We start from the raw sequence: 20,530 nt of genomic DNA on the forward strand, positions 1-20,530 counted from the left end.
CTATTCTTTTGTCCCTATTTCTTCTTTTTTCTTTTGCCCTACCAGGTACTTGGGGAATTTCTTGCCTTTTGGGAGGTCTGAGGTCTTCTGCCAGTGTTCAGTAGGTGTTCTGTAGGAGTTGTTCCACATGTAGATGCATTTCTGATGTATTTGTGGGGAGGAAGGTGATCTCCACATCTTACTCCTCCACCATCTTGAAGGTCTCCCCCCGAGCTTTGATCTTAACTTCATGAAAATTCTTAATTTCCAGGGGTCCTGTCATAACTAGTTTCCCACATAATTGAGACAACTCTTAAAGATGTACATAGCTTTGTATTATTCTGCTTGGGCTGTCATAACAAAATACCATAGACTGGGTGGCTCAAACAACAGAAGTTTGTTTTTTCACAATTCTGGAGGCCAGAAAGTCCAAGATCAAGGTTCTGGCAGGGTTTGGCTTCTGGTGAGAGCTCTCTTCCTGGCTTGCAGATGGCTATCTCCTCTTTGCATCCTCACATGGTGTCTCACAGATGTCTCTGGTGACTCCGGCTCTTTTCTAAGGACACCAGTTCTATCAGATCAGGACTCTACCCTCATAACCTCATTTAGCCTTAATCACCTCCTTAAAGGCCCTGTGTCCAATACAGTCACATGGGGATTAGGACATCAACATGCGGGGGGGGGGGGGCTCAATTCAGTCCATAGCCACTACTGTATAACACTACTGAAGTCAAGACATGATTGTGGCTTTAGTCAGGACCATACAGAAGATTACGTGTCCCCTGTTGTCCACATTGAATCTGGGTCTTGGGTCAGACTTCTACCATCTATTTCCCTCAGATCTGAACCTTGGTCCTGGTCCTCTGTTAACTCTTCCTCTCAGGTCTGACTTGCACCTGGTTCTCTGTTCAATTTTCTCTCTACACAGCCTTCTGTTAATACTTCTGCCACTAATGTGCCGCTTGTCGGGACATCTAACTTAGGTCTCTGTTAAGTAACTATTTCATCATCAATTCAGTCTGGCGTGAAACCCAAACCCGAGTTCTATTTTTATTTCTTCCTTCATTAATGCCTCTTCTGATCTGTCAATCAAATCCAAGTTTCTTAACACCATTAGTTCCCCTCTCTGATCTTTATATTAAACCCAGATCACAGTTGTAGATTTTACTACCAATGCCCCTCTTTTCTGACCATGAATCTATCTGTTAAATCTTTAATCATCAGTGACCTTCAGTTTTAATCTCAAAACCAGGGCTCTGATAAGTATCCCACCATCAGTGTGCCTATGTTTTATATCTTAAACCTGGGCCTCTGTTAATGTGTCCACCATCAATGCTCCTGTAACCTTGGTCCAGAGTCTCTATTGAGATTTCTATCAATTTCCTTTGTTCTAACCTTGAACCTAGGCCTTTGAAACAATTCTGACATAACAGCTCGAGCCCCTCATTGATGCCCATCTGGTTTGAATTCAAACCTGATCTACCATCAGTTGTCTTCCCCTATTAATACACTGTGTCTGAATCAGATTTTCCACCACCATTAACCCTCTGGTTTGACCTCATAATTAGGCATTATGGTAGATAGACAGAATAATGGTCTCCCAAATATATCCACGTCCCAATCCTTGGAATCTGTAAATATGTTTTCTTACATGGCAATAGGGACATGGTAGATGTGATTAAGAATTTGGGGACTTCCCTGGTGGTCCAGTGGTTAAATCTCCTGGCTTCCACTGCAGGTGGCATGGTTGGGAAACTGAGATCCCTCATGCTGTGTGGTGCGGCCAAAGAAAAAAAGAAAAAGAAAAAGAATCTTGAGATGGGAAGATTATTTTGGATTATCCAGATGGGTCTAATGTAATCACAAGGCTCCTCATAAGAGAGAGGGAGAGAGGGAGGAGAGTCAGAGTCAGAGAAGGAGGTGTGATGGTGGAAACAGAAGGTCACAGTCAAAGAGAGAGTTGAAGATGCTACATTGCTTGCTTTGAAGATGGAAGAAGGGGTCATTAGCCAAGGAAGCTGGAAAAAGCAAGGAAATGAATTCTCCCTAGAACTTCCAGAGGGAGTACAGCCTTGCCAACACCTTGACTTCAGCCCAGTGAAACCCACTTTGGACTTCTGACCTCCAGAACTGTAAAGTAATAAACTTGTATTGGTTTAAGCCAACACAAGTTTGTGGTCATTTGTTAGAGCAGCAATAGGAAGCAAATACAGGCATCTTTGAAATATTCCACCATTGATGCCCACCTGGTCAGTACTCAAACTATGTCCTTGTTAACTCTTCCACCATCCATGCCCTCTGTGTGATCTCAAATCCCAGCCACTGTTAGCCATTCCACCACAAGAATCCCTTATCTATGTCCTCCCAACCTGTGCCTCTGTTAACTTTTCCAACCTAAATCAATCTCTGATTTTTACCTTGAACTCAGGCAACTGTTATCTATTCCACCATTAATGGGTTCTGATCTAGATGTAGAATCTAGGCTTTTGAGGGTAGATAGTAAACAGTCCCTTGTGTCTGTGTATTGTACTTGGAGGTCTGTTCACTTTTTCACTATCAGGGCAATTTATGTGTGAATCTTTTCTCAAGCCTGTTAACTCTTTCCCTATTGTTGCTCCCCAGGGTCTGTACATTGACTACAGGTTTCAGTTAAATCCTCCCCATCTATGTTCCTTTGGTGTGTATGGAAAATCAAACATCTGCTAACTTTTCCACTGTTAGTGCCTCTTCTCCTATGTGCATCAACCCCAGCCCTCAGTTAATGCTTGTATCATGAGTGCCCATTACGTGTGACCTTGAAGTCAGGTCTTTGTTAACTCTTCCACCATCATTGCCCCTTTGGTATAGGTTGTGAGTTGTGGGCCATTGTTAATTATACCACTATTAATGCTTCTCTGGTCTATTTCAGATTTGGGTCTAAGTTAACATTTCCATTTTCAAAGCCTCTCTGAATGACTTTGGAACTGGGCCACCATTCCACTATCAGAGCCCTCCTAATTTGACCTTGAAAGCAAGATTTTTAAGTTTTCTCCATCCATACAACTTGGTAGAGATCTTGAATCCTAGGACATTCTTAAATACTGCACCATCAGAGATCCTCTATTTTGTAGATATAGAACCTACGCCTTTGTTAACTATTTATTCCCGTTCTGGGCTGACTTCAATCTAGCCCTTTGTTAAGTTTTCTAAAATCAGTGCCCCTTAGGTTTTACCTTGAACCTCTGACTCAACTCTTTGAGTTTTGATATGGGCTGCAAAAGGTCGCTTCTGCCGACTTTAACTGACGCGGGTAGAAAGTCCAGGCTGTGAGTGACAAGAGGGGGCGGGCCCTGACCTGAGGAAGGAGCAATAGGAGGGCAGGAGGGCGGTGACGCTAGGCTCGGAGGAGTGCGTTGGGAGTGAGGTCTGAGCCCCCAAGTGAATACAAACATGTCAAGGTACTCTTCACTTTCTCCAGACGTTTTAGAAATGAGGCTTCCACAGAACAGTCTTTCAGGTGGTGCTTCCACTCCCCGCCTCGCCCCCCGGTTCCCACCGAACACCCCAGCCAGTCGCATCGCCACGCCTTTGCTCACGCGGTGCCTCCGCTCAGGGCCTGGAATCTCCCCCCTGGGACAGTCGCGGCGCTTCCGAGCTTCACACTGCTTTCGAGCACCCTGCCTCGGAAATATCACGGGGACTCCCCGAGCTCCAAAACGCATATATCTTCTGGCTGGAATGGCAGCCCCCAGAAGCCGTGGGAGGCACTAGCCATTTCCCGGCCGGCAACAGAGTTGCTGGCGCAGAGCGAATGACGCCATTTTTGCTACTGGCAGAGCTGGGTTTGGCGGCTGGTTCTGATCTGGCGAAAGATAAGCTAATGCGCCATCCAGACCCACCGAGGAGAGCTGGAAGGGGAAGGGATTTTCGAGGGATGTTGAGCCCATTTGTGCAAGCGGGGAGCCAAGCTCCTCCAAGCCTGGGGAGCTTTTGGGTCCTGAGAGCAGAGCCAGGGTGAGGGGCCTGGCTGAGTGATGGGAGTCTGTCTGGTCAGTGATGGGGACATGTGGAAGCTCTAATGAGGGGTCCTTTGGACTGAATGATGTGAACTACAGTGATAGGGGAGTCTGGAGGATCAGGTGTGTGGGGTATGTGATGGGGAGTTTATGGGGGTGAGTGATGGGGGATCTGTGAGGTGAGCAATGCTGCCTGTAGGGTGAATGATGGGATTTCAAGGGGATGAGTAAAGGGGGTCTATAGAGTGAGTGAAGGGGGTCTGGGGTGAGTGATGGAGGGTCTGTTGGGTGAGTGATGGGGGATTTGTGACGTGAACAATAGGAGGTCTATAGGATGAGTGACAAGGGTCCATGGAGACAGGAATGGAAATGTGAAGGGTCATGTTGGGATTCTTTGGGGTCCATGATGGGTGGCTCTTTGAGATCAACAATACATCCATGAAAACAAAAATCCCAGCCTTTTTGGTTTCAACATTCCAATGGAGGATTCAGACATTGAGGTTTTGATTTATATTCCCTGATGACTACCTTTTCATATATGTATTGATCACTTGGAGATCCTGTTTTGTGAGGTGCCTGTTCAGATCTTTTGCTCATTTTTATATTGCATTGTCTTGGTGACGTGTTTTACAACTATCTCCTTAATTTTTGGTTTCTCTTTTCCTTATTGTGGCTTTGAATATTAAGATTTTAAGTTAAACTGTAAAGCACAATGTAAATGTAACATTTTGTTATCCTTTTTTTTTTTGGCGGTACACGGGCCTCTCACTGTTGTGGCCTCTCCCGTTGCGGAGCACAGGCTCTGGACGCGCAGGCTCAGCAGCCATGGCTCACGGGCCTAGCTGCTCTGCGGCATGTGGGATCTTCCCAGACGGGGGCACGAAGCCGTGTCCCCTGCATCGGCAGGTGGACTCTCAACCACTGCGCCACCAGGGAAGCCCTAACATTTTGTTATTCTTGAGTTAAAAACCAAACAATGTTTTCTGTAGTTTAGAAGGAGAATTAATTTTTTAGGGCATCCAGAAGCAGACTGAGGGTTGCATCTCTGAAAACCGTGGTGCCACAACAGCTAGGGAGGAGTTCTCTGCTTTTCATTTTCTCACCACCTCACCTTCTAATCACTGGTTGTGTGATCTCAGACAAGTCACTTTTCCTGTCTAGGCCTCAGTATCCTCTCTAGGAAATGAGGATGATATCAGGGCCTATCCTTGAGGCTTGGGATGATAATTAAGTGAGTTAATACCTGATTATTATCCACTCCCCATGGACTTGTAGCACCGATCATGTATATATTTAATGGATCTTCCGTGAACTCTATGTCAGAGCTGCTCCTGTGATACCCAAGAAAATCCCATTAAAGAAATTAAATACCAAGGAATAAGATTGTGTCAGGTAGAGTTGAGCCTTGGAGGGCCGCAAACTATTGTAATATCTTGGGGGACAGATGTTTGTTTGTTATTAAACAGTTGGGAGCATGATCTTGTGGCCTGCCTCTTCTTCACTTCACAGCTATCCTTCCATGCCATTAACTTTATTTCTATAGTAGTTTATTTCCAAACTTAGTTTATTTCTGTGGAAGTTTTCAAACTTTGAGAACTGTATAATGAAACCCCATTTTGCACATCACCCAGTCTCATCAATCATCAACTCTTGGCCAGTCTTATTTCATCTAGACCAGGAGATGGAAAACTGCAGGCAGTGGGCCAAATCTGGCATGCTTTTATACAGCCATAAGCTTAAGAATGGTTTTCACATTTTTTTAATGGTTGGAAAAAAAAAGAAGAATATTTTGTGAAATGTGAATATGATACAAAATTCAAATCATAGTGCCCATAAATGAAATATTATTGTAACACAGTCAAGGAGCATAATTGTTTTGTGTATTGTCTGTAGCTGCTCTCACCCTGCAATGGCAAAGCTGAGTAGTTGCTGCAGGAACCATAGGCTTCACAATTCTAAAATATTTGCTATCTGGCTCTTTACAGAAAAAGTTTGCCAACCCCTAACCTAGACTACGCATTCATTTCTTCCTCCCAGATTGTTTTTTTCTTTGTTTTTAATTGAGGTATAACATAAAATGCACAGATATTAAGTGTACAGCTCAATAAATTTTTACATGTCTGTTATTATTTGAAGCAAGTCCCAGACATATTGTTTTATCCATAAATACTCCATTATGTATCTGTAAACGATAAGGACTTAAAGGTCCATAGCATGGGCTTCCCTGGTGGCGCAGTGGTTGAGAGTCCGCCTGCCAATGCAGGGGACACGGGTTCGTGCCCCGGTCCGGGAAGATCCCACATGCCGTGGAGTGGCTGGGCCCGTGAGCCATGGCCGCTGAGCCTGCGCGTCCCAAGCCTGTGCTCCACAACGGGAGAGGCCACAACAGTGAGAGGCCCACGAACCACACACACACACACACACACACACACACACACACACACACACACAAAAGGTCCATACCATTATTCAAGGTAAAATAATTAACAATAATATCTTCAGATCATTAGTGGTTAAATTCCTTAATATCAAATATCTAGTCAGGGCTCAAACTTTAATGATTATCTCAAAGATTTTTTGTCTGTTCAAATTAAGATTCCAGACAAGGTTCATACTTCAAATTTGGTTTCTGTGTCTCTTTAGTCTCTTAATCGTCTATAGTGTTACTTTTAATGGTTGCCTGCCTTTCCATCCTTTGGAGGTTCCATAACTTATTCTCTCATTTCTCAGTGATTGGGCATGTAGGTTATTTTCAATATTACGATTTTAAAGACAAAGCTGTGATGAAGGTTCCTGCAGTTAAATCTCTGCGCACATCCATGATTCTTACCATAGGACAAAGTTATAGAAATGGAATTGCTGGTCAGATGAGAAACACAAGTTATCAATGAATGAACAAACAACACATTTCATATCCAGCCATTGCAGAGTGGCTAACCCAACTTGGTCTCTGAAGACTCTTCTGTAGTAGTCTTCAGACTCTCTGAACACTCTTCCCACCCCACCCCAAGTAGCTTTCCAAAGAGGAAAAGAAAATGATTGAGTCTCAGATAGGTTGTTTGTTTCCCACTTGGTTTTCCCACAGCAAAATGGGAAAGGGCAATTAGTTGAAAATAAGAATTAGAGAAATGTAGAGGGAATAGAAGATCAAGAAGCAGGTAAAGTTTCTGTGAAGAGACAGATCATCTGGCCTCAGTTCAGATAAACTGAGCTGAACATTTTATCTGTGAGCTTCATGGCAGCCACAGTGAAAAGGGCAAACATGATCAGTTAGATGATTTGTGCTCTCCATCAAGAGAAATCAGTTCATCACTCCAGCTCCTCAGCAAGTCAAAATTTCTGGGCCTTTAGCCTAAGAAATTTTATTGTTGAGTTTTCCTAAGGGCCAGTGGTTTTCAGCTCTGTGTGGTATCATCAGTAGTTGTTCCAAAGAGGCTGTTATTAGTTAAAAATTTCTGGCAGAGCCTTGGAGTGTGAGTGGTTTCCTGGTTTTCCATGGCTCCTTTGCTGTCATCTCAGTTTGTGGGGTCATGCTCTAACTCAAGGCCATCTCCTTTGCTCTTCCATTTTTAGTCTTTATTATTTTTTTCTCCTTGAAGGGCAATGCAATGTGGGGCAAAGAATGTAAACAACATAGCAAAGTAAAACAATTAGGAAGTGGAAATATCTCTGTAATCTAACTTCTGCCTTCTTCCCTGGCATAACTAGTATTATGTAATTTGGGGATGATCCTTCCAGACTCTTTATACATTTAACCTCATCCAGGTATGTAGGTGTGCATTATAAATATGTGTGAGTGATCTTATTATTTTCATGTATTTTCCTTTACCATACACAAAAAATACACACACTGTATCTTCTGTTCTGCAACTTTCTTTTTTACCTATTGATAAAATATATCCAATACATGTAGTTTTAGTACATTTTATTACAGAAATTTCAATTTGGAACGTCTACAAAAATAGATTTTAGTGAAGCCCTTTGTACTTATCAGTCAGCTGCAAATATTATCTACTGGTGGTCAATCCTGCTTTATCTATCATTTATCTCCACACACCCTTATCATCATCATCATCATCACCATTATCACCATCATCATCACCACCATTATCACCATCATCATCACCTAGCCAGTCCCTTATTAATATTTTGTTTAGGATTTTTACTACTATGCTTATGAGACATATTGGCCTGTAATTTTCCTTTCTTGTATTGTTCTTGTCATGTTCTGGCATCACAGTTATGCTGGCCTCATATAACAATTTGGGAAGTGTTATCTGGAAGAGTTTGGGAAAATTGGTATTATTTCCCTCTTAAATGTTTGGAAGAATAAGTTATTAGGGTGTGGAATTTTCTTCGTGGGTAGGTTTAAAATTATGAATTCGATGTGTTTAAAAGATATAATACCATTCAGGTTATCCATTTCTTTTTATGTCAGACTTGGTAAGTAGTGATTTTCAAGTAATTTGTCCAGTTTGTCTAAGTTAGGGGTCAGTAAACTTTTTCTGTAGATGACCAGATAGAAATATTTTTGGCTTTGTGGGCCATATGGTCTCTGTTGCAATTACTCAAATCTGCTATTGTAGGTTGAAAGCAGCTGTAGATAATATGTAAATCAATGAGGATGGCTGTTATCCAATAATATTTTATTTATGGACACTTGAAAGTTGAATTTCATATAATTTTCACATACTGCAAAATTTTCTTCTTTTTCACATTTTTTTCCCCGACCATTAAAAGTGTGAAAACCATCCTTAGCTTGTGGGCCAGATTTGGCCTGTGGGCCATACTTTACTGTCCCCGGATCTGCACTGTCAAATTTCTTGTCATAAAATTGGTCATAGTATCTTTTTATTAGCCTTTTATTGTTTGTAAGATACGAGGCCCTTGTTAATGGACCTTTTTATTGTTTCTAGTTTTTTCTTTGATATATAATAGTGAGTATAATAATAAAAATATTCACAGCCACTGTTTATTGAATGCTTACTGTGTGCCAGGCACCATTATAATAAATTCTAATGGAATTAACTCATCTAATTTACCCAGAAACACTTTGTGCTAGGTACTATTATTATCCCCATTTTTCAGATGAAGAAACTGAGGCACAGCTAGTACATGTTCTAGCCAGAAATCTAAAGCAGTGAAGTCATAAATAAGGGAACAGCCTTATAAATATATCTTTGTGGGACTTCCCTGGTTACACAGTGGTTAAGAATCAGCCTGCCAATGCAGGGGACACGGGTTTGAGCCCTGGTCCAGGAAGACCCCACATGCTGCAGAGCAACTAAGCCCATGCGCCACAACTACTGAGCCTGTGCTCTAGAGCCTGCGAGCCACAACTACTGAAGCCCGCATACCTAGAGCCCGTGCTCTGCAGCAAGAGAAGCCACCGCAATGAGAAGCCTGCGCACCGCAACGAAGAGTAGCCCCTGCTCACCGCAACCAGAGAAAGCTCGCTCACAGCAACGAAGACCCAACGCAGCCATAAATAAATAAATGAATAAATTTATTAAAAATATATATCTGGGGCTTCCCTGGTGGCGCAGTGGTTGAGAGTCGGCCTGCCGATGCAGGGGACACGGGTTCGTGCCCCAGTTGGGGAGGATCCCACATGCGGCGGAGCGGCTGGGCCCATGAGCCATGGCCGCTCAGCCTGCACGTCCGGAGCCTGTGCTCCGCATTGGGAGAGGCCACAGCAGTGAGAGGCCTGCGTACCGCAAAAAATATATATATATAAAAAAATATATATATATATCTGTATATTTGTCAAGTATTTATATAGGCCAAATTCTTTTTTAAAAAATTATTTTATTTTTGCCTGCTTTGGGTCTTCATTGCTGCTCGTGGGCTTCTCATTGCGGTGGCTTCTCTTGTTGTGGAGCACGGGCTCTAGGTGCGCGAGCTTCAGTAGTTGTGGCTTGTGGGCTCTAGAGAGCAGGCTCAGTAGTTGTGGAGCACAGGCTTAGTTTCTCCACAGCATGTGGGATCTTCCTGGACCAGGGCTCGAACCCATGCCCCGTAATTGGCAGGCGGATTCTCAAGCACTGCGCCACCAGGGAATCCCATATATGGGCCAAATTCTTAGACATGAGTGTGCTAGGTCAGAGAGCAAGCATGTTTAAAATTTAAAGATTATTTCTCAAATTCTATTTTGATATTGTATAATCAGCTACTACATGTGGCTACAAATCACTTACAAGCAGGACCATTTCCCAATATTTTCCCCACTACCAGATAGCATCAATGTTTTTCATTCTTGCTGTTTTTATGGTTGAGCATTATATTTTATTTTCATTTGCTTTTCTTTAATGGTTAAACAAGCATCAGCATCTTTTCACATATTTATTTGCCATTTTGTGTTTCTCTGTAAATCTCCCCTTTCCTTCTTTGTCTTTTGCTTTCTAGCAGCTTTTTGTATATGAGTAATATGAATTTTGAAGTACACATTAAAATTTTTCTTTTGGATAGGTGGTGACTTATCTCTCAACCTTGTTGCCTGTCCTCACTAGAATATAAGATCTTCGAGGGAAGGTATTTTGGCCAGGTTTCTTTCCTGCTGTATCCCCAGTCCTTAGAACAGTGCCTGGTATTCAGCAGGTGCTCAGTAACTGATTGCTGAGTGGATGAATGCTTTTATCACTTAACAATATCTCTTAGAGATTGTTGCATATCATTGTACGTAGAGCTTACATGTTGCTTTTTATGGTTCCATATGGTATTTCCTTGTGGGGATTGAAGCATAATTGATTCATCCAATCCCCCATGAGGCTGTTTACATACTTTTGCTATTATAAACAGTACTATAGTACAGTATCTTCATATGTGCTGTTTTGTTCACATATATGAGTATTTATGTAGAATAATTTCTAGAAATGGAATTGCTAGTCAGAGGATATGTACATGTAAAATTTTGATGAATATTGCCAAATTAATTGCTCTTAAAATATATTATACCGGCATATACCCACAATTTGAGTGTGCTTGACATCTTCACCAACTCAGTGACGTATCAAACTCAAATCTTCAATAATATATAAAGGAAATGTGGTGTCTTGTTTTAATTTGCATTTCTCTTCATGTGAATGAAGTTGAACATCATTTTACATGTTTAGAATCCCTTTGCATTTCCTTCTCTGTGAATTGATGGTCATGTCCTTTGATGATGATTATTTTTTTAAACATCTTTATTGGAGTATAATTGCTTTACAATGTTGTGTTAGTTTCTGCTGTATAGCAAAGTGAATCAGCTGCATGTGTACATATATCCCCGCATCCCCTCCCTCTTGCGTCTCCCTCCCACCCTCCCTATCCCACCCCTCTAGGTGGTCACAAAGCACCGAGCTGATCTCCCTGTGCTATGCAGTTGCTTCCGACTAGCTGTCTGTTTTACATTTGGTAGTGTATATATGTCAATGTTACTCTCTCACTTCGTCCCAGCTTACACTTCCCCCTCCCCGTGTCCTCAAGTCCATTCTCTATGTCTGCGTCTTTATTCCTGTCCTGCTCCTAGGTTCATCAGAACCATTTTTTTTTTAGATTCCATATATATGTGTTAGCATACGGTATTTGTTTTTCTCTTTCTGACTTACTTCACTCTCTATGACAGACTCTAGGTCCATCCACCTCACTACAAATAGCTCAATTTGGTTTCTTTTTATAGCTGAGTAATATTCCATTGTATATATGTGCCACATATTCTTTATCCATTCATCTGTCGATGGACACTTAGGTTGCTTCCATGTCCTGGATATTGTAAATAATGCTGCAATGAACATTGTGGTACATGTCTCTTTTTGAATTATGGTTTTCTCAGGGTATATGCCCAGTAGTGGGATTGCTGGGTCCTATGGTAGTTCTATTTTTAATTTTTTAAGGAACCTCCATACTGTTCTCCATAGTGGCTGTATCAATTTACATTCCCACCAACAGTGCAAGAGGGTCCCCTTTTCTCCACACCCTCTCCAGCATTTATTGTTTCTAGATTTTTTGATGATGGCCATTCTGACCAGTGTGAGGTGATACCTCATTGTAGTTTTGATTTGCATTTCTCTAATGATTAGTGATGTTGAGCATCCTTTCATATGTTTGTTGGCAATCTGTATATCTTCTTCGCAGAAATGTCTATTTAGGTCTTCTGCCCATTTTTGGATTGGGTTGTTTGTTTTTTTGATATTGAGCTGCATGAGGTGCTTGTATATTTTGGAGATTAATCCTTTGTCAGTTAATCTGTTTGCAAATATTTTCTCCCATTCTGAGGGTTGTCTTGTTTATGGTTTCCTTTGCTGTGCAAAACTTTTAAGTTCCATTAGGTCCCATTTGCTTATTTTTGTTTTTATTTCCATTTCTATAGGAGGTAGGTCAAAAAGGACCTTGCTGTGACTTATGTCATAGAGTGTTCTGCCTATGTTTTCCTGTAAGAGTTTTATAGTTTCTGGCCTTACATTTAGGTCTTTAATCCATTTTGAATTTATTTTTGTATATGGTGTTAGGAATTGTTCTAATTTCATTCTTTTCCATGCAGCTGTCCAGTTTTCCCAGCACCACTTATGGAAGGGGCTGTCTTTTCTCCATTGTATGTTCTTGCCTCCTTTATCAAAGATAAGGTGACCATAGGTGCGTGGGTTTATCTCTGGGCTTTCTCTCCTGTTCCGTTGATCTATATTTCTGTTTTGTGCCAGTACCACACTGTCTTGATTACTGTAGTTTGTAGTATAGTCTGAAGTCTGGGAGCCTGATTCCTCCAGTTCCATTTTTCTTTCTCAAGATTGCTTTGGCTATTTGGGGTCTTTTGTATTTCCATACAAATTGTGAAATTTTTTGCTCTAGTTCTGTGAAAAATGCCAGTGGTAATTTGATAGGGATTGCATTGAATCTGTAGATTGCTTTGGGTAGTTTAGTCATTTTCACAATGTTGATTCTTGCAATCCAAGAACATGGTATATCTCTCCATCTGTTTGTGTCACCTTTTTTTTATTGTTTAATTTTTGGCTGTGTTGGGTTTTTGTTATTTCACGTGGGCTTTCTCTAGTTGCGATGAGTGGGGGCTACTCTTCGTCACAGTGCACGGACTTCTCATTGCGGTGGCTTCTCTTGTTGCGGAGCATGGGCTCTAGGTACGCAGGCTTCAGTAGTTGTGGCATGCAGGCTCAGTAGTCGTGGCTCGTGGGCTCTAGAGCACAGGCTCAGTAGTTGTGGTGCACGGGCTTAGTTGTTCCGCGGCACGTAGGATCTGCATTGGCAGGCGGATTCTTAACCACTGTGCCACCAGGGAAGTCCTCTGTGTATCATCTTTAATTTCTTTCATCAGTGTCTTGTAGTTTTATGCATACAGGTCTTTTGTCTCTTCAGGTAGGTTTATTCCTAGGTACTTTATTCTTTTTGTTGCAGTGGTAAATGGGAGTGTATCCTTAATTTCTCTTTCAGATTCTTCATTGTTAGTGTATAGGAATGCAAGAAATTTCTGTGCATTAATTTTGTATCCCGCTACTTTACCAAATTCATTGATTAGCTCTAGGAGTTTTCTGGTAGCATCTTTAGAATTCTCTATGTGTAATATCTTGTCATCTGCAGACAGTGACAGTTTTACTTTTTCTTTTCCGATTTGGATTCCTGATTATTCTTTTAAAAGTTAAGTTGTTGGTCTTTTTCTTCTTGCTTTGTAGAAGCTCCCTCTGTCTATTGAGGGCATTAACTCTTTTGTCCATCCTATGTGTTAGTTATCCATCTCTCCATGAAGGCAGGGACTTTTTTGTCTGCTTTGTTGCTTTACTTTCATCCACAGCACTTAAGCACTTATCAGTGGAGGATAGGAGATAGATAGATGATGGATAGATAGATAGAATATGATATATGTATAAATATATAAAATGTTAAATATAATCCTGTACATATATATATATATATATATATATATATAACTATAGTCATATAGATATCTTCTCTCTTGATAAATGCTTAAGTGCTGTGGATAAAAGTAAAGCAAGATATACACACATTACTATATATAAAATAGATAACCGGGACTTCCCTGGTGGTGCAGTGGTTAAGAATCCACCTGCCAATGCAGAGGACACGGGTTCTATCCCTGGTCCGGGAAGATTCTACATGCCGCGGAGCAACTAAGCCCGAGCGCTACAACTACTGAGCCTGCACTCTAGAGCCTGTAAGCCACAACTATTGAAGCCCATGTGCCACAGCTACTGAAGCGTGTGTGCCTAGAGCCTGTGCTCCGCAACAAGAGAAGCCACCACAATGAGAATCCCACGCACCACAATGAAGAGTAGCCCCTGCTCACTGCAACTAGAGAAAGCCCGCGCTCAGCAGCGAAGACCCAGCGCAGCCAAAAAATAAAAAAATAATTAAAAAAAAAACCCAACAAGGACCTACTGTATAGCACAGGGAACTATACTCAATATCTTGTAGTAACCTATAATGGAAGAGAATGTAAAAAAGAAGAATATATTCTAATATATTTTTACATTGTAAATCAACTATATTTCAATAAAATTTTTTAAAAAAAGAAAGTAAAGCAAAATAAGGAAACAAGGAGTGGCCTGTAGGGTATGGGGTGGACAGGGAAGGCCTCAATGACAGGGTGCCATTTGAGCAGAGATGTGAAGAAATTGAGGGCGTATGTGAAGGACAGCATGTCAGGCAGAGGGAACAGGAAGTGTAAAGGCCCTGAGGCAGAGGCATACCTGAAATCATATCTCCAGTGTATTTCAAAAGTACTTCAAGGATTCACATTAAGTGGTCCCAGATTGTTGTGACCCCAGGTGCCTGAAAGAAGTGAATATAAATCCACTCTGGTGTAAGCCAGCTACCTTTCAACCCACAGATAAAATTCCAAAATATAAGAGCCAACAGTGGAAAAAAGTTATAAAACACATAAGCAAACAAGACACTATTAGCAAGATCCATAAGAAATAACAAACAGAATCTAACCCATAAAACTTCAGATATTATGGGACTTCGCTGGTGGTCCAGTGGTAACAAAAGAAGGTGTTTGCTAGGGCTGCCATAAGAAAGTACCAGGTGGCTTAAGCAAAACATTTCTGGAGGCTAGAATCCAAAATCAAGGTGTTGACAAGGTTGGTTCCCTCTGAGGGACTGTTAGGGAAGGATCTGTCCAGGCCTCTTTCCTTGGCTTGTAAATGGCTATCATCTCCCTGTGTCCTTCACATGATCTTCCCTCTGTGAATGCTTCTGTGTTTAAATTTCCCCTTTTTGTAAGGACACTAGTCGTATTGGATTAGAGCTCAATCTAGTGACCCAGTGACCTTATCTTAACTTGATTACTTCTGTAAAGTCCCTGTCTCCAAATAATATCACATTCTGGGGTACTGGGGTTAGGACTTCAACATCTGAATTTTGAGGGGAAACAATTCAACCCATAACAGAGGAATGGAACATATAAGTAGAGAGCAAGAGAATCCTAAGTGACTAAGCAGATTTTTAAAAATTGAAGTATAGTTGATTTACAATGTTGTGTTGTTTCAGGTGTACAGCAAAGTGATTCATATATATATATACGAGTATCAAGAATATATATATATATATATATGTATAAAACACGAATATATACGTATATATTCCTGTTTTCCCTTATAGGTTATTACAAAATATTGACACCTTGATTTCAGACTTCTAGCCTCCAGAACCGTGAGACAATAATTTTTTTTTGTTGTACTCATTGTTTTTTTTTCCTATTCTGTTTAATAGCTTTTTATCCACAAAAACAAGGGCAATATATACTTGTGTATAACACACTGTGCCACATCAGGCATGCTGCTGTTATTTTTTGTCCATTACAACCAGGGACTTTCTTAAGCATTCTATCATCAAGGTTTATAATGACATATAAATCAGTCTGTTGAGAACCGTAGACCACACAGTCTGATGGCCTGGTAGTGAGTAGTTCCCAGAAATTCCTTCTCAAATGGTATACTTTATAGTAGACGTATCTTGAAAAAACAAGAAGTAAAAGATACTGGCATGTAGAGTTCCATTTAGTCATCAACAATTGGTCCAATTCATCGTTATATGGTACGACCAAATGTAACCCAGAGTGATGCCACTCAGGTGGCAGGCTTCCATTCAAACTTGTCAGGTTCCAAAAGCAGGGGCAGTCTCGGCCAACATATGGCTTCACCTTTTCAAGCATCTGGTATAATTGTGCTAAGAGACCATATCATTCTCTTGCTCTGAGCTTCTCTCGAGACACCAGTGTAATATTGTATTTCCCTCATTGCATAAACCATTTATTCATTCCTTTTCCCTCAGCTACTATTTCTCCTTTTTCTCCACTAGTCACTGATTTTAACCCAAGCGTTTCCACTGCTGGAAGGGATATTAAGGTCAGCTGCTGTGCCAGTCCAGATTGCCAACAGCAGTACCAGTCTAGTAATACACCCTCCCTAGTCTATTCCCATTCATACGGGTAGTGTTACATGGGTACAGAACTAGTGAGCTACTTTGACCAATAGGTAATAGAGTTGTATTAACTGTCAGATCCTGCTGTATTCACCCAGGTATTCATGATGGTTTCTTGGACCCTTTGTGTCCTTTTCTGCTGAAAAAATAGGAATCTACAATGGTGAGTCACACCTCCTAATTTAGTCCAGTGCTCTGGACGTTGATTTGTTGTAGCATGGTAGTAAGGAGTTACTTCTCTTACGGCTAAGAGATGTTTCTTTGCCCTTCTGTAAGGCCTCTTCTGTTTTTCTTTGGCTCCCCTAAACTGGGGATTGTGCATGGGAGTTTCCTCAATTCCCCAAACCCATGGATTTGGTGTGGATGTTTCGTTAGCTCCCCAGTCCCTAAAGATAGCATGTGGGTGTTCACATGGCTCTTCACCCCAGAAATTGCACATAGGGGTTCCCTTGGCTCTCTGCCCTGGAGACTGCATGAAGGGTTCCCTTAGCTCTCTAATCTCAGTTTAACTATTTGTTAATCCCATGGGTAACTCATTCTGCCAGGTGTCTTCCCTCCTCTTCTTCCCTGCTTACTACATACTTTACCATTACTGCACTTACTTAGTTGAATATCTTCATAAATAGCAAAAATTTACCAAATTTTCCAAAGGCAATTTGGAACTTCAATGACCTCTTTGGGAAACTTGAGGCCTTCCCAAACTGGCTTATCCAGGACTTGCCCCTTCTCATCACTTCCACTCCTTCTTCCTCCTTTTACTACCTTTGCTCTTCCCTGCAGCTCCCTTAAGTCCTTTGATCTGTCCCTCTTCAACATCCCTGCCCGACTTTTCTCTTCCCACTCCAGCCCCTCAGCTTGAGCTTTAGGCCTCCTGACTCTACTGCGGGAATCTCAGAGGCAACCACCTGAGGCTGAAAAAGCTAACTGGAAATAGACTGGCTATTTTATCCACTCAGATGTCTTTGGAGACACCCAGATGGCTGCTGGGTATCTCTTTGGTCCCCCTCCCCATATTTATTCCACAACCTCCATAAGATTACATATCAAGTCAAAGAAGATGGTGGGAAACTCTAAGCCCTCATATGGAACAGATAACCTCAACTTGTTCCATCAGTCAGAATAATCCTGATTAATAATATAAAGTGGGGCAAAGACAAGGGCCAAAACTCTGTTATATAAACCAGGGAGTTTTGCAGTCCTGTGTTTATGCATGACTCAACTAAAATTTTAGAATAAAAGCTATAAGATCTTCATTTGTATATGTCTGTATGTTTATGTATGTATGTATGTTATGAATATGTGATATTTTCCAACCTTCAGATGGCATTACCAAATTGTTCAAATATCCTGACATCTTTTGACATTTTGCCTTCCCCAAATCTAATCCCAATTGGTATCTTTTATACCCAAAATTGACTTTGGGGTTTCCCAGAGGGCCACTGGAAAATCACAAAGGATTTGTTCTTTCATCTTGTAAAAAAAGGTGCTAAAAATAATTAGTTTTATTTAATATTATATAAATGATTATATAAATTGCATGGGAAGTGTTGTCAAAAAATACTTAGACTTCCCTAGATTAAAGTTGTTTGGGTAAAATTTTATTCATATAAATATTTCAAAAATTATATAAAGTTCCTAGAGATTTGTCATTGCGCTCACTGTCCATGATATATTTCTATTTGTGTCCTCATGCTGCTTTACCTTATGTTAGGTAGCAACAATATAATTTTGTGAATCATAATTTCAATTATTTAAAAAATATTAACTTGGTCATAATTTTACTTTTCAAAATCCAGCATATTCTAGGCTAACTGGGGATTCCAATTCCAATTGGAAATTTACATCACTCACCTTTAGAGTTTTATTAATAGATAGATATTTAGGACCTTTTCTTCAGCTCCTAAATCTCATGGTTGTAAAATAAACATGTTCTAGACACAAGAAGGAGGGGATACGAGGATATATATATATATATATATATATATATATATATATATATATATATATATATATATACACACACATATATATATATATATACACACACATATATATATATACATACGTATACATATAGCTGATTCACTTTGTTATACAGCAGAAACTAACACAACATTGTAAAGTAGTTATACTCCAATAAAGATATTAAATTATAAAAATCAGTTCAAAGGAAAAAAAAACATGTTCTTACTATCATATGTATGTTTTCTCTCTGGCTTAAAACTTTCCCTTGTAAAAGGGCTGCTGCCACTATGATTGCTAAACTTTTATCAGGACAGGTGTTCCACACATGGAGAATACCACTGGCTCTTTCAAGTGACTGAGGGGCCCATTTCACCAGTAAAGTCATCCAAGAAATCCAATGAGTTCTTCCTATATCACAAAAATTACACTGTCTATTATTCCCCACTCATCTGGAATGATAGAGCTAATGGACTATTAAAATGAAAGCTTGCTAAACTGATGGAAGAAGTCAATCTCCCATGGCCTAAGGGTTTTACCCTTATCCCTGATTGCCCTCTGGTCCTTTCCTGATGGGTTATACCAGCTGTCCCCATGTAAAATTACTGGCTAGCCCATAGAATTCTCTATTCTGTCTGGGCTCTTGAAGACTCTAACCTGGTCAATTCAGACATTCTAAAATATGGTAAGAAATTTATTCATTATTCCCAAACTTCTCTTCAACAGGTGGAAGCTGCTTTTCCTTCATTTCTCCTATGCAAACCACTATATAACCTACAAATTGGAGACTTAGTTCTCTCAAGGCAACCAGAAAACTAATCTTGATCCCTATTAAAAGGGCCCTTGAATCATCCTCTTTACATCACTAACACTGCTGCCAAACCCCGGGGGGTCAAACCCTGGATTGGTGTTTCTCAACTGAAAAGATGTTGAAATCTACTCTAAATGGAAGTCCATCCCAACTGCAGACTCTAAACTGAGGGTCTCTGAAAGCGGTGAGTAAGATGGAAGATGAGGAAGTCCCTGAGAGCTGGGAGGCGGCAGACAGTGGGGAAATCCAAATCTCCTCCAAAGTGCCCATTGTGATTCAGGACGATAGCCTTCCCATGGGACCCCTCCACAGATCCGCATCCTCAAGAAGCCCACCAGCATTGGTGTGGTCAGCAGCCCCAACTCCACCAGCAGGCCAGCCCTTCCCGTCAAGTCCCTAGTGCAGCGTGAGGCAGAGTACGCAGAGGCCTGGAAGTGGATCATGGGCAGCACCAGCCCAGAGGAGGAGCAAGAGAAACCCATCCTCGACAGGCCAGCCAGGATCTCCCAACCTGAAGACAGCAGGCAGCCCAACAATGTGATCAGACAGCTGTTGGGTCCTGATGGGTTACAAGGCTTCAAACAGCACAGATAAATGTGGGCAGGAAAGGATGCCACCGCCACTGCCTCCGTCACCACTTCTTGGGTCGTCCGCTGTGGGTCGCACTGCTGTGGCAGACAGCTGGACTTGAGCAGAGGGAACAACCTGACTTACTTGCAATGTGATTCCCTTTGCTCCGCCCACTGTGACCTTGAACCCCATGTACTGTGACCTTCCTCCCCCCACTGTGATTGGCATGTCTAGAAGGGCTGTCCCAAGTCAATGGAAAGGGAAAGGGTGGGGTTAGAGGAGGGTTGGGGGGGACCCACCAAGGACTCAGAGAGTCAGACAGTGCCACTTGGCCACTTGGGGTAAAGCCAGTGCCAGCAATAACAGTTTATCATGCTCATTAATTTGGGATTTTAAAACACAAATGAGAACTCCCATCTACCCATGCTCAAGTGCATGTTTTCATCACTTAAAAGCAAGTTCCATCTGAAAATATCCTTTTTGTTTCTTTGCTTCCTATTTTTGTTTGTTTATACAATATTTGATTTGCAAAAGTAGAAGTGCATGGGAGGGGTTTTAGCAGTTTAATGAATTTTTAATTGAGAAAGAGTAGTTTGGTAGTCTACTTAAAAATGTTTCTGGGCAATTCACTAGAAACATTAACCAATAGGATTTTGGTGAGCTTAGCTTCTGTATTCCTACTGCAGCCCAGAAAAGGGGCAGGGCTCTGTAGCCCCCAGGACAGATGAGCACCCCATGCCTATACCTCCCTCCCCCCAGCTAAGTCCCAGAGCATCTGGGT

At 41.3% G+C, this 20,530-nt stretch overlaps 1 pseudogene; it reads left to right on the forward strand.

The window, feature by feature from the left end:
- Positions 1–3,340: 3,340 nt before the first annotated feature.
- On the forward strand, positions 3,341–19,909 carry LOC137217520 (SUZ RNA-binding domain-containing pseudogene; annotated as a pseudogene).
- Positions 19,910–20,530: the final 621 nt, after the last annotated feature.

The sequence above is a fragment of the Pseudorca crassidens genome, chromosome X (assembly GCF_039906515.1).
Source record: "Pseudorca crassidens isolate mPseCra1 chromosome X, mPseCra1.hap1, whole genome shotgun sequence".
Classification (NCBI taxonomy): domain Eukaryota; kingdom Metazoa; phylum Chordata; class Mammalia; order Artiodactyla; family Delphinidae; genus Pseudorca; species Pseudorca crassidens.